We start from the raw sequence: 12,723 nt of genomic DNA, 5'->3' as shown, positions 1-12,723 counted from the left end.
AATATGTAACAAAAGTGGAATTACAGTTATATTTACCCTTCAGCTTATACAATGTACCATTAACTTGGAAGGAATTAGTTTCTTCCACAAATTTACAGAAGTTACAATTAAAACATTTGTGCATACCAGGGTTCCTAACCACAGACCTATCATACTGTTCCAGGTATGTTTTGAGGTTCTTGCCCCTCCTAAAAATCACTCTAGGACCTTCACCTACTTTTTGATAGACACTTGGATACATTTTAAATAACTCCCAATTTTTCTTCAGAATAGCTAAGCATTCATTACTATGTGTACTGAATGTAGTAATGAAGTTCATAGGGGTGTTAGGATCCTCGTGACTAATGGATCCAACAATACTATCATTGGTTTCTTCTAACATAGTATCTGAGCTTGGGAATGGCTCAATAGGTTTGGCACATAGAAGTGGGACGTAAACTCTGTTATGTCTCTTATCCGTTACCTCCTGTATAAGCATGTCTAAAAGGGGTTTGGGGTACCCTCTGTGAAGGAACGTACTCTTAATTACACTATACTCGTCAAAAAATTCCTCATCCAAGATAAACCTCCCCTATCCTTTTCTGCAGGTTGCTGCGAGCAGACTTGTTAGCTGCCTTTGATTGCCCACTGTGAGTTAATAGGTGTTAGTTGCTCAGTTGTACTCCAAGTACCCTGCTGCAGCATTTCCTTATGTTCTTCCCCTAACCTTCCTGTTTGAGCTATGGTGCATGGCGCATGCATCCACTTACCGGGTTTTGGGCACGTTTTCATCCACGTACACATGCGCTTCCGGGCACCATATGTGCTCTCAGCTAAACAATGCTATACCTACATCCCCACCCCATCCTGCGGCTTTGCTTAGCAACGGGGAGCCTGGATTTGCATTGCTCCAATGTGCTTACAGCTACGGTGGCACACCCCACTGCTGATGTCATGTATACCTCCAAACCACTCCTCAGTGTTGTAGCTCTGCGCCGTATGGTACATCCTTAGTCCAGTGGGAAGTTTGCGATTCACTATTACTTGCCTCATTTGCATAGCATTGACTACTAATTCATAGTCACCGCACTGAACACTGTCACAGACCCTTAGCAACCCTTGCAGCTTGGTTGTGGTGTACCATGCATACCTTTGAGTATTATGGTGAAATCATGATTTGTATTGCATTGCGATTTTATGACATTTGTATATATTTTCCTTGTGTTCCCATTTGTGCACACATACCCTGCGGTTGTACTTTGCGTTACTGTGGACATGACATTAAATGTTGTTTTTTAGGTGTTGTGCATCTTTTCTTATGCCATTGGCTGTATATTTAGCCATTGGCATATGTTAACTTTGTAATATATGAGTCTGGTCCACTTTCATAGCTCCAATGTTCTGTTTGGCAAAATGTAAACCGTTTTTTTTTTGGTTTACATTTCTGTGGGCTTACACTATGCCTGCACCACTTAATGAATCGCTATGTACCTTCATTTGAATGGTGCAGTACTGTGCATGGGGTGATTAGCATACCTGAGCTGAGGGCTGCGCAGATCTGGCGTATGCTGGTAGTGCATGTGGAATTGGATCGTACCTGAATCGCTCGGCGGCCATATTTGGCGTTATAGTGCCTACGCTACGCCTGTGCCTGGTACAAGCTTCATGAATCCCGAGGTATATCTTTGTCACTAAGAAATCTCATTGTATATTCTCCAACAACTGTCATTAACACTATTCTTCTACAGACTGCCACTGTACCCTCTATCTGCTTTCTCTCCTACAAAACTTCCATTTCCCAGGTAAATACCACTGCTTCTATTTTCTTTAATGCAGGTCAGTACAGCTCTCTACCTCAATCTCCATAATGTTTCATATAACTGCTTCTCCTCTTAAATACTACCTCCTGCTAAATACCTTGCTGACTTTGCTACGCCTCTCTAAACCTTCAGCTGACAGACAGTAGATATGTTATGTAATGTGGTTATCTGTGTGATTTCTATGTAACCAGCTACTTCATGAAAACAATTATTTTCTTAAATCTGTAGGCTTATAATGTGTTCTACTTGTATTCATATAATTGTATTTTTATGTAAACTCAATGTATTTTATTAAATGTTATTTGTTTTTGTCTTCAAATGTATTTGTCTGATATGGGGAGCTTTTCTCCCGAGGCTTCCACTGAAAATGGGATAAACCCCAGTCTGAATTGTCTGGCAAACAATGAGAAATAAATAAAATAAAATTATACATAATTTATAAATCTGTAAGTTAAACTAGGCTATCAGCCTACCCCAGCCAAGAACCAGAAGTCAGAATCAAACAAGTACTTTCTATCTGTAAGGCAAATACCCTAACCATTATGCCATCCCTCTCCCCATGCCTGTATTGTGTCATAATAGTTTGTATAATAGTTTGTGCTTGCATGGTATTGTATTATATCTATTATTAGTAAATAATATTTTTTTTTTTTATTGACTTACATTTTTATTACAGAAACACAAGATGAACTGGGGCAGTCACCCAGTGGTATGAACATGGGCTGTGGATGATTGTCACTGTTGATATGATACTCAACACACAAATGGGAAAAAGGGGGGTTATGGTTGGATGGACTGATATTGCGTTCTAACATCAACACAATGGTGTGGTCCACCTTTATTTTTACATTGTTACATTTTTCTGTCACTTGTGCTGCTGTATGGTCTTTCATTTATTTTCTGTTGTGATAAGATATGTTCTACTGTATGATCGTGTTATGTTGTGCTTGCCTAATGATTTAGGCCACAGCTGAAAAAGGTCCTGATACCCGTCCACCTACCTATTTTAGAAATAATGAATAAATAAATAAAAAAATACATAAATACATTTACTAAAATAGAAATATCTTTATCACTTACAATAGCCTATGTAAAATTACTGTGGCTTGCACATTAAAACATCTCTAAATAACTCAGCACGATGCCTTCACCTGAATACTGGTTATGCATCGCAAAATAAAACGTATTTGCATGTTATTTTATCAGCATGGAGTCAGCCATCTATTAAACATTAACTATAAGACTTAATAAGACACAGAGAAACAATTCCCTTATCTCTAAACCTAGAAACAGTATGCATAACTCTTAAATAATAGAATGCATAGTTACTGATAATACTCTGTGAACAATAAAACAGAAACATAAATCATAGGAAATTGCAAGATCCTAAACATACAGAATGTGCTATACAATGTAAACAGGATTATGTACAGCTTTATGCAAACACTGAACATCCTGCAAGTTAATGGCAAATAAATCAGGCCAGGTAAAGAAATATGGCCAAATTCACCTAAAACATAATTTCTATAATCACATCCTCTACAAAATAATATTTTACACATCATTTAATGTTCACACGTCACAGCATGAATCACCACATAATCCATAGCAACTTAAGCAGCCATTCAGCTAATGTAAATAATTCTGTATCCAGTGATTGATTAAAATGTCAGTCGTTCTACATCTTATGACTAACTGAAATGCCAATCGCTCATTTTTTCTGGTTTAAATAATTAACTTCATTTTGTCAACACTTGAAAGATATAAAAATGAAATATCTGTTTTCCAGCTATGCTGCTTTTAATCATTAAATAAAAGTGGAGAAAGGGCTTTATTCCTGACCAACTTAAGTCAGGGACAAAAAAAAAAGGTTACATCAAGTGTAAGCAGCAACCTGGCTGCTCTAATTTCTGGCACATTCTTTCCTGGCCAGTAGAGTCACATGGAGCTTGTGCTAGTCTGCATTGAATCAAACAGTAGTGATGGTACTGAGCAGGAAGTCTCTGGGTACCATAGTATAACAATGAATGAATGCACCCCCCCTCCACAATACCAGCAGCAATGACAAGTCATAACAGGCATCTAAGAGGGTTTCTCACCAATGGACAAGATGTCCCATATTAGGAATGTAGATTGTCAAACCATCAGACACTGGACAAATGTACCGCACCCCCATGCTGATAAATATATTTTTGATACACTCCTTTCAGTCCCAGCCTATAAATTATGCAATTAACATTTGTATTTTATATTTTGATAGTCCCTTCTCTAACTTTTAAGTAATGTAATGCCTGTTACTTCATTATGCATACATAGCAGTCACACTACACAGAAGACGTGCACAGCTCCAGCACTATACCAATGAGGTACAATATGCAGCTTGCTTTATGAAATGCTTAGCTGTATAACGGAAAGATTTGGAAGAAAGACCAACCCCTGCAATATACACAACAGTACAGGTTATGCTACACTATACAAAGGGTATCTCCATGTTTTAACTTATTCAGTTTCCACAAGATGCAAGCACCATTGGAGGATTTTATCCATGCAGTGGAACTGTGTAATTCTTAACGAATCCCAGGTAGTCTGAACAAGTGAAAACATGATTTATAAACACATTGAGAAACACTTATATAAAATGTAAATCTAGTCTATGTTTCAATTAACTATTTTATTTGTACTATCAAAATAAAACTGAATTGTGCGTATTTCCATGGATCATAACATTTCTACAATTATAGTTAAAAATGTTACCTTATTCTCTTCTTTAAGCAAGGAGAACAAGATTACACATGTCTGATTTAGTTATGTCACTGGAAATTCCTTTTCAAGTATGCAAGCACCTTGTCCAGATCAACCACAAGAAGCAAAGTTTAAGGAGTGACTGAAATTCAGATAATAGATCTAGTAATTCATAATTTAAGTATTAAGACCATTGAACCAGGTAAAAATATATATTTTTTAAATGTGTGCACTTACTTTGCTTATATCAAGCAGAGCAAGGCAGTACATTGCCTTATCAGCTGTATTCCACAGCGGAAATGTAAAACTGAAACAAATGTCTTATCAGTACGTCACTATTATCAAATAATTTCCTGTTGCCTGTCAGACTGAGGAGAGTTTTATTGACTCAAACATCATAAGGTATGCTAAGCAATAAAACTACCTGGATTCCAAGGAGTCATTGTGAAAATGCAAAAACACTGCCTCCCAGAAAGCAGATTCTCTAAACTGCTAGGATTTAGGCTACACTCTTTAAATCTAAAGACTGCAATGAACAGTAGTAATCATTTCATGTCAGAAATTTCTAAATGCAAATTAAGTTATATGTTTAATGATATACACTGCCACAGAGTATAAACTAGTATAGTGTGCCCACTGTATTTTCCAAGACAAACCCAGAAGAATTAATAGAATAACAGACACAGACTAATTGTTCTGGGCTCGGTGAAATGCATACCATTACTGCCTTTAATAAAAATGCGGAGAAGCCAGTGCTATGAAAAATATTTCAAACCAGTGCCAGTAGCAGTAGTTTATATTCTGTAAAGGACTTCCTGCCCTGGCCTAAATCAAATTTCTGTAACCACATAGAGACATCCTGAATTACAATGAGCAGAGCTGTTTACTCTAATAGAACAAAAGTTAAAACATTAAAACTTCTCAATACTGTAACTGCACTGAAATTCATATATTACTAAAGAGGGACAGGTCAGGGTTGCTGATGAATGTGAGATAAACCATATTCTTTATCTGCAGCAGTTTTCTTCCATGACTTGACAGCAACATCAAATGACATATACTTGTTTCTTTTCCCCATTTTGAGAAGTAGTTATTAATTATTGCATTATAATTATTTTATATGTATTATTTAAATTGACAAATATATTTCTGATAAGCTAATTTCACTGCAAGCCTGCAGATAATGCTATCAACATTTGTATTTTATACTTTGATCTTCCTTTTCTAAATGTATGTTTATTTTTCAAGTAATGTAATGCATGTTACTTCAAGTACATAGCATAAATTACAAACATTGAATTTATAAACATCCATTACAGTATGGTAAACCAATATTAAGTTCTGCATATTCAGTGTCAATCTATAGAACATATAAGTCATACAAATCACGATTATATGGCTTATTAGTTTTTCTTTATACAACTGATCAACAGAAGAAGAGGAAAGAAAAGTGAAACAGAAAACAACTTGGATCAGAGAGGAGTGAGATGAGGAAAATATCACAATGTGTAACCGACTGCCAAGAGTAAGATGTAACAACTCTAAAACTCACGTTTCTATCCAAATTACAAAAAGTATTAATTCTATTATGACTATCTGTTTGAAGCTCAGTGTGAGTTTGACATACCTTAGTGCACTTACCTTCTAAGATTGACACTTGACCCGCTATGTAGCATTTTTCTTGGTACACAGGTGCTGCATTAGAGAGGCCATTCATGTCAGGTCTGAGGTTAAGAATTAGTCCAGTATCTGCTACTGTATCTCCGTCTTGTGGCTAATATGAACTACAACAGTTTTGCGAGTCCTGAAACCAGCAAAAAAGCTGAAATTAGGGAGTTAATATCTTGTGCAACAACTTATGTTCATATGCACTCATGTGTCCCTATAGCAAAATACATATTGGTCTTAACAGCAGAATGTTAAATTACAGACTCAGGGAACATTTGCGGTGTCTTGCATAAACAATTGAATTGGCCTATGAGTAAATATGAATGACACAGCAGTTATTTTAAGTGGTTAGAATTTAAGGACATTCACCATATTATTCGCAGTGTTTTTTATGTAGACAAGTTTTTTTATTATTTCAAAGAGAGAGATATATTTATTGTTTACTTTGGAAAGCAAGAAACCACATGATTTGAAAGAACATTTTGATTTAAAAGCATTACTTATGTAACCTGTAAAACAGTTATGCATGAAATATATTGAGAAGTGCTGATATTAGATTTAACTGCTGCCTAATGAGAAGCTGATTATATGTAGTAAATGCATTTGAAAGCCATACAAAAAGGTTGAAGTTGTAGCTGTTGCTGGATAGCTTCTTTGAAAGGATCTTCTCCTGTGGTGTGGAATCCTTGGTCCTTCTTTAACTATTCAGAACCATTACAGCTGTCCAAGCTACTACCTGCATTGCACGTTCTTCTTTCTCTCTCTCACTATATACATATCTATATATATATATATATATATATATATATATATATATATATATATATATTTATTTATTTATTTATTTAAATTTGTTGACCGGGAGTGTCCGACTGGACGTGGGTTCATTTTCAGCAGAGGCCCGGGGAGAAAAGCTCCACAGTAAAATAAACAGACAGTAGTTACATTGGATTACATAGCGATTAACAATTTAACATAGCAATTACTTACAACATATTTACAGATGAAGAACATAGTACATCAGTAGACAACTAGAATCTTTATCGGTGAAGTACATAACAGGCATTAACAAATGTAACAATGACAAGTTCCTGCTGTATAATAAGTACTAGGCTTATGAGCATCTGAGCTTGCTATCATCAAGGTAGTTAGTGGAGGTGAAAGAAAGGTAGTAGTTGGATGGGGTGAGTGATATTAGAGTGGGAGTTGCAAGGGCATAGCCAGCATGTTTTTAGGTGCGCTTTTAATAAAGTTTTGAAGTTGGTGCAAGATGGTACGGAGGTAATTGTGGGTGGGAGCGAGTTCCATAATTTGGCTATGGCACAAGAGAATAGTGCTTCACCAGCAGAGTTATTGGCTTTAGTGATCTGCAAGTGATTTTTGTTGCTGGATCTTAGTGGTCTGGTGGTGTGATAGGTTTGGAGTAGATTCTGGAGGGATGGGACATTTAGTGGATGGTTTACTAGTTTGTGGACGAGTGAGAGTTGATACCACTGAAGGAGGTGAGGGAGTTCAAGCCAGCCCAGTTCAGCAAGTGAGAGACAGTGGTGACTATGGTAGGTGTCGTATTCTTTTACCTTAAAAGAAGACGCGAGACAATGGTGTGCAGTTGGTACCAACTCCAAGCTTTATTGACCGGCCAACATACATGCAATGCAATGCCCCAACTTCAGCCTTTATATCATGCGTTCCCCCGCCCCCACAGAACACTAGCTACGGCAAGATAACACAGTCCATTGAATACACCACATCTCCTTTCCATAAGGCCTTTTCGCTTTGCACCAAACCCAGATCTATTCGATTTTTCCCACTTTATTACAACTTGGTACATTGACACCAAATGCTCACTTAGCCACATTCAGATTACTGTAAACCCCCCCAGACATTGTTATTTCTGCCCGGAACTTCACAGATCCAAGCGGTCCGGCTTGTTAATAACTCTTCCCGATCTGGTCCTCACCACATCATCAGAAAGGCCCTTGCAAGATGGCAAGGCCTCTTCGATCTTACTTGGCACATTTTCCCGACACCCAGGGTTTGATTCACAGTCAGGCTCAGGTAAGGGAATCAAATGCACCCGTTCGGCCAAGACAGTCCCTTGCGGCACGTCTACCTTGAAAGACCTCGGCGAGCAATGGTTTTGATCTACCATACCTGGGGTCTTCAGATCTGTCACCCACACCTGGTCACCAGGCAACACATTCCCAACGGCCTGGCCCGATGGCGTCTGTTGTAGTTTTAAGCCTTCTCCAATCAGGCAGCGCAGGGTCCAACTGCGGAGGATTCCCATAAGAAGTTCCGCAGGGCTATAACCATTCTGCAGCGGCGTTGTCCTGTACGCCAAGAGAGCCATGTACGGATCTGTACTTTTTTTTAGCAGGTTCTTCACCGTCTGCACGCCCGTTCCGCCCCCCCATTACTCTGTGGGAACCTGGGGCTGCTTGTAACATGGTCGTTGCAAAGGTCGCAAAAGACTGCCCTGAAAACTGAGGACCATTATCAGACACAAGTACCTCTGGGATACCATGGCCGAAGAAAGATTTTAGGTGGGTGATGACCTCGTTAGATGTGGTATGGTTCAACAATGCGATCTCGAGAAACCTGGAGAAGTAGTCTACCACAAGAAGGTACGTATGTCCTTTCAGGTCAAACAAATCCGCCCACTCTTTGCCATGGACGGTCAGGGTATGCTGTTGGGAGGAGGGGCTCAGGAGGATTCCTTCTCTGAGATGCCATCTTAAGACCATGTCATTTATCTGTTGGCTGAGCCCAGGCCACCAAACGGTCTGACAGGCTCTGGCTTACAATGCCTTGATGTCCCTCATGCAACCGACAACACCTCATTACGCATGGCAGAGGGAATAACAAGGCGAATCTTTCAAAAGCAACCCATCTTTCACTGTCAGTGTAGAACGATCTGGCCAGTAGCTCTTCAGTAAAGGTTCTGGCTGCACAAGTCCATGACCCGCACACACTGTCCGTCCGCTTCAGCTCCCCCGTAAGGTTTGGAGGAAGGATGGCTTCACCTGCATGTTTTCCACAATACTATGCACATAGATATCACAGTGATTTCCCAGGAGCATACTGCATCGAAGTACGAAAACTGCATCAGCCTCATCCGTGAATTCTGGATCCAACGCCTGGCCGCCCAGCAGTGAGACCAGGGTTTGTGATCAGTCTCTAGACAAAATGATTTGCCCAATAGGTAATCTCGAAGGCTCACAGGCCCAGGTAGACGCCAAAGCCTCTTTTCAACCTGGGCATATCGTTGCTCTGTGGGTGAAAGTGACCTCGATGTATGCCGCGGGTCTCCAGCCATCCTCCCATTGTTGCTGCAACACACTCCCCAACCCAAAGGATGATGCATCTATGAAACCTCTCTTCGGTCATACACAGCCAGAACTGGAGGTGAGGTGATTGCCTCTTTAAATCATTAAATGCCTTCTCCTGATCCCCACCCCAGTACCAGCTGTTCTTTTCGATAATAAGTCTCTCAGAGCCCTATCCCTCTCAGCCAAATGAGGGATGAACTTCCCCACCTGATTCACCATACCCAGGAAACTTCTGAGTTCTCCTACTGTAGCAGGTGCTGTCATCTCCGTGATGGACGCGGTCCGCCTTTGGATCCGGGCTTATACCAGAACAATGACATGGCCCAAGAAGGTCACTGTGCCTCTCGACAGGTCACATTTCTCTATATTCAACGTAATACCAGCTTCTTCTAGTCTCTTAAGTACTGCATGAAGTCGGGCATCGTGCTCCTCCTGGCAACGCCCCCAGACCAACACATCGTCTATATGACAAATCACACCCTCTAGTCCTTCAATGACCTCTGCCATCATGCGTTGAAAGTGTTCCGGTGCAGAATTAATGCCAAAGGGGAGGCGGTTAAAACGGAAACGGCCAAAAGGGGTTATGAATGTGGTAAGCGCAGCCGACTCCTCCGACAAAGGAATTTGCCAAAATCCCATATTGGCATCCAGTTTGCTAAACACCTTCGCCCCAGCAAGCATCCCAAGACTCTGCTCAACCGAGGGCAAACCTTTCCTGCGTACGTATTCATTTAGCTTAGTGTAGTCTACACATAGTCTCAGCCTGTTACTGTCTTTCTTTGGGACTACCACCATGCCTGCACACCAATCGGTAGGCTCTTCCATTCTGGTAACAACACCCAGCGCCTCCATCCTCTTTAGCTCCTCTTTCACTTTCCCCATCAATGGCAGTGGTATCCTCCTGGGGTCTTCAGGAATAAGGCACCGCCTTTGGTTGCAGCTTTATGTGGTATTTCGCTGCACTACCCCAACCCAGAGCACAACTCGGGTAAGAGGCCTTCAAAGACGCCATGGTGATAGTGTCAACACGTTTCAGGAGACCCAGACCCAAAATAGCAGGAAGGCCAGTCCCTGCACAACATACACTTTCTCGCATGTCTGTCTTTGTCCGTAGCTGAGCTGAAGCTCCAAGGATCCTATAACCACCAATGGCATCCCTCCAGGACCCAGCAAGGGTTTCTCCGCTGGAGCACAGGAGCCGCTCCTCCCACGGAACAAGTTGTGCAGGTTTGACTTGGAGATAACAGTGACATCTGCCCAAAGTCATAGGTGTGCCCTGTATTTGCACCTCCACAAGCCAAGAATGGTTCCCGGAAGAGACAGAGCCAAGGAAGAACCCTTCGTCCGTCGCCTCCCGGCTCCTCGTCTTCCTCAATACTCTGCACTGCCTTGAACTCGACATCTAGCAGCAGTCGCGGGCATAGGAGTCTATGGTGAAAAGGCCCCCACACCTGTAACACAGCAGAGAGACTGAGCGTCTTTACTCTTTGTTGCTGGCGCTGAAATTTTGGCTCCAAAGCCTTGCCCCAACTTTTCAAGCCCTCCGGTCTGCGTCTGGTGTCCGGAGGTGACTGCACAGCGTTCACACTATACTGCAAGGCGGGACTGTCACAACCTCCTCCGACTGTCTGGCCATATTTACAGCCCTCTCTAAGTCCAACTCTTCAGACAGTCTAGTATCTGCTAGGCCCACAACAATTCTATCCCTTATAAGCTCGTCATGTAACGTCCCATAATTGCAGTGTTCGGCTAAAGCATGCAAGGCAGTAACAAAAGCATCAACAGTCTCATTCAGTTCTTGTTTCCTCATATTAAATCGCGCACGTTCATACACAATGTTCTTTTGATAAAGAACTTTTCAAAACCCTCCTTCACTTTAGCATACTCCTGGTGCTCAGAGGCCTCTCAAGACATCATCAGCCTCATCGCCCATGCAGTAGATTAGGTGTTCACCTGATTCCCCTCTGGGTTGGAAGATAAGTTACTGGCCTGCATCCACCGTGTCCATGGTTTGGAGAAGTCAAAGGGCTCTGGCGGCTGGATACTGAACGTAGCATTGGGAGCACTGGTCGCCATATTGATTCTCGCACGTGGCTGCCGACCCATTCTCGTCGTCCGACATGTCCGCTTCCACACCACTTGGCCCTCGCAATCTTGACAAAGGGTCAAGAATCTCCAGCACAGCCAACAGCACTTCTGACACCCATGTATATTCTTTTACCTTAAAAGAAGACAATGGTGTGCAGTTGGTACCAACTCCAAGCTTTATTGACCGCAAGATAACACAGTCCATTGAATACACCACAGTAGGATGCTACTGTGGCAAATTTGGCGATTTTGTTGTAGCAGGTCTCTAGCTTGTTTAGATCACATTGCCTTAGGTTGGTATATACTGGAGAGGCATAAAGTAGGGTGGAGATAAGGTGGGAATTTACTATGGAAATCTTTGCTGCTTTGGTGAGAAATTGTTTATTTCTGTATAATACTCCTAGTTTTTTGTGGACTTTTTTATGGTCATGGATATGTGAATGTCAAATTTTAGTTTATTGTCTATTTCCACTCCTAGCAATTTGGTGTGTTCAGTTGGGTATATAGTGGTGTTGTCTTTTGCTGTGATGTTAAAGTGAGAGTTGTTTTGAGTATGTTTGGTGGGTTGGAAGATGAATAGTTTAGTTTTGTTTGGGTTGAGTATTAATTGGGCATCGGATAACCATGTTTCAACAGAGGAAAAGGCTTCCTGTGTGACTTTTTGCAGTTTGGGTAGGGACTCGGCTCAGCAGATGATGGTCGAGTCATCTGCGTATTGGATGAGTGTGCCATGTTTGGTGGCAGAGGCTAGATTATTGGTGTAAACAGAGAAAGTAGGGGTCCAAGGATGGATCCTTGGGGAACCCCTATGGAGACAGGTAGTTGGGGAGATATGTCATTCTGCCATACAACGGATTGTTGGCGGTCAGACAGGTAACTCTGAAACCAGTTGGTGACTGATTGTGAGAAGGATAGGTTATTGAGGACAGAGATAAGTTGTTTGTGTGGGACCATGTCAAATGCTTTAGATAGGTCTAGGAAAGTAGCAGAGGAGAGATAGCCATTGTTTTTATGCTGAAGGATAGTGTTAGTAAAGGAGAGTAAGGCAGTGGTGGTGCTATGGTTTGGTCGGAAACCATGCTGAGTACTGGAAA

The 12,723-nt window shown here is 41.2% G+C and overlaps 1 protein-coding gene across 1 annotated transcript in view; it reads right to left on the bottom strand.

Moving 5' to 3' along the window:
• The window catches only part of LOC122801607 (trace amine-associated receptor 1-like), a 116,340-nt gene extending 109,998 nt beyond the window's left edge, over positions 1-6,342 (bottom strand). Inside the window, exon 1 of the mRNA XM_044071090.1 lies at positions 6,183-6,342. The gene's annotated coding sequence lies outside the window, so the exon portion shown is untranslated. The remainder of the gene's footprint in view (positions 1-6,182) is intronic.
• Positions 6,343-12,723: the final 6,381 nt, after the last annotated feature.

This window comes from Protopterus annectens, chromosome 1.part0, assembly GCF_019279795.1.
Source record: "Protopterus annectens isolate FY-2018-M chromosome 1.part0, PAN1.0, whole genome shotgun sequence".
Taxonomy (NCBI): domain Eukaryota; kingdom Metazoa; phylum Chordata; order Ceratodontiformes; family Protopteridae; genus Protopterus; species Protopterus annectens.
The sequence above is the reverse complement of the archived record's forward strand: the minus strand, read 5'-3'. Positions and strand labels throughout refer to the sequence as shown.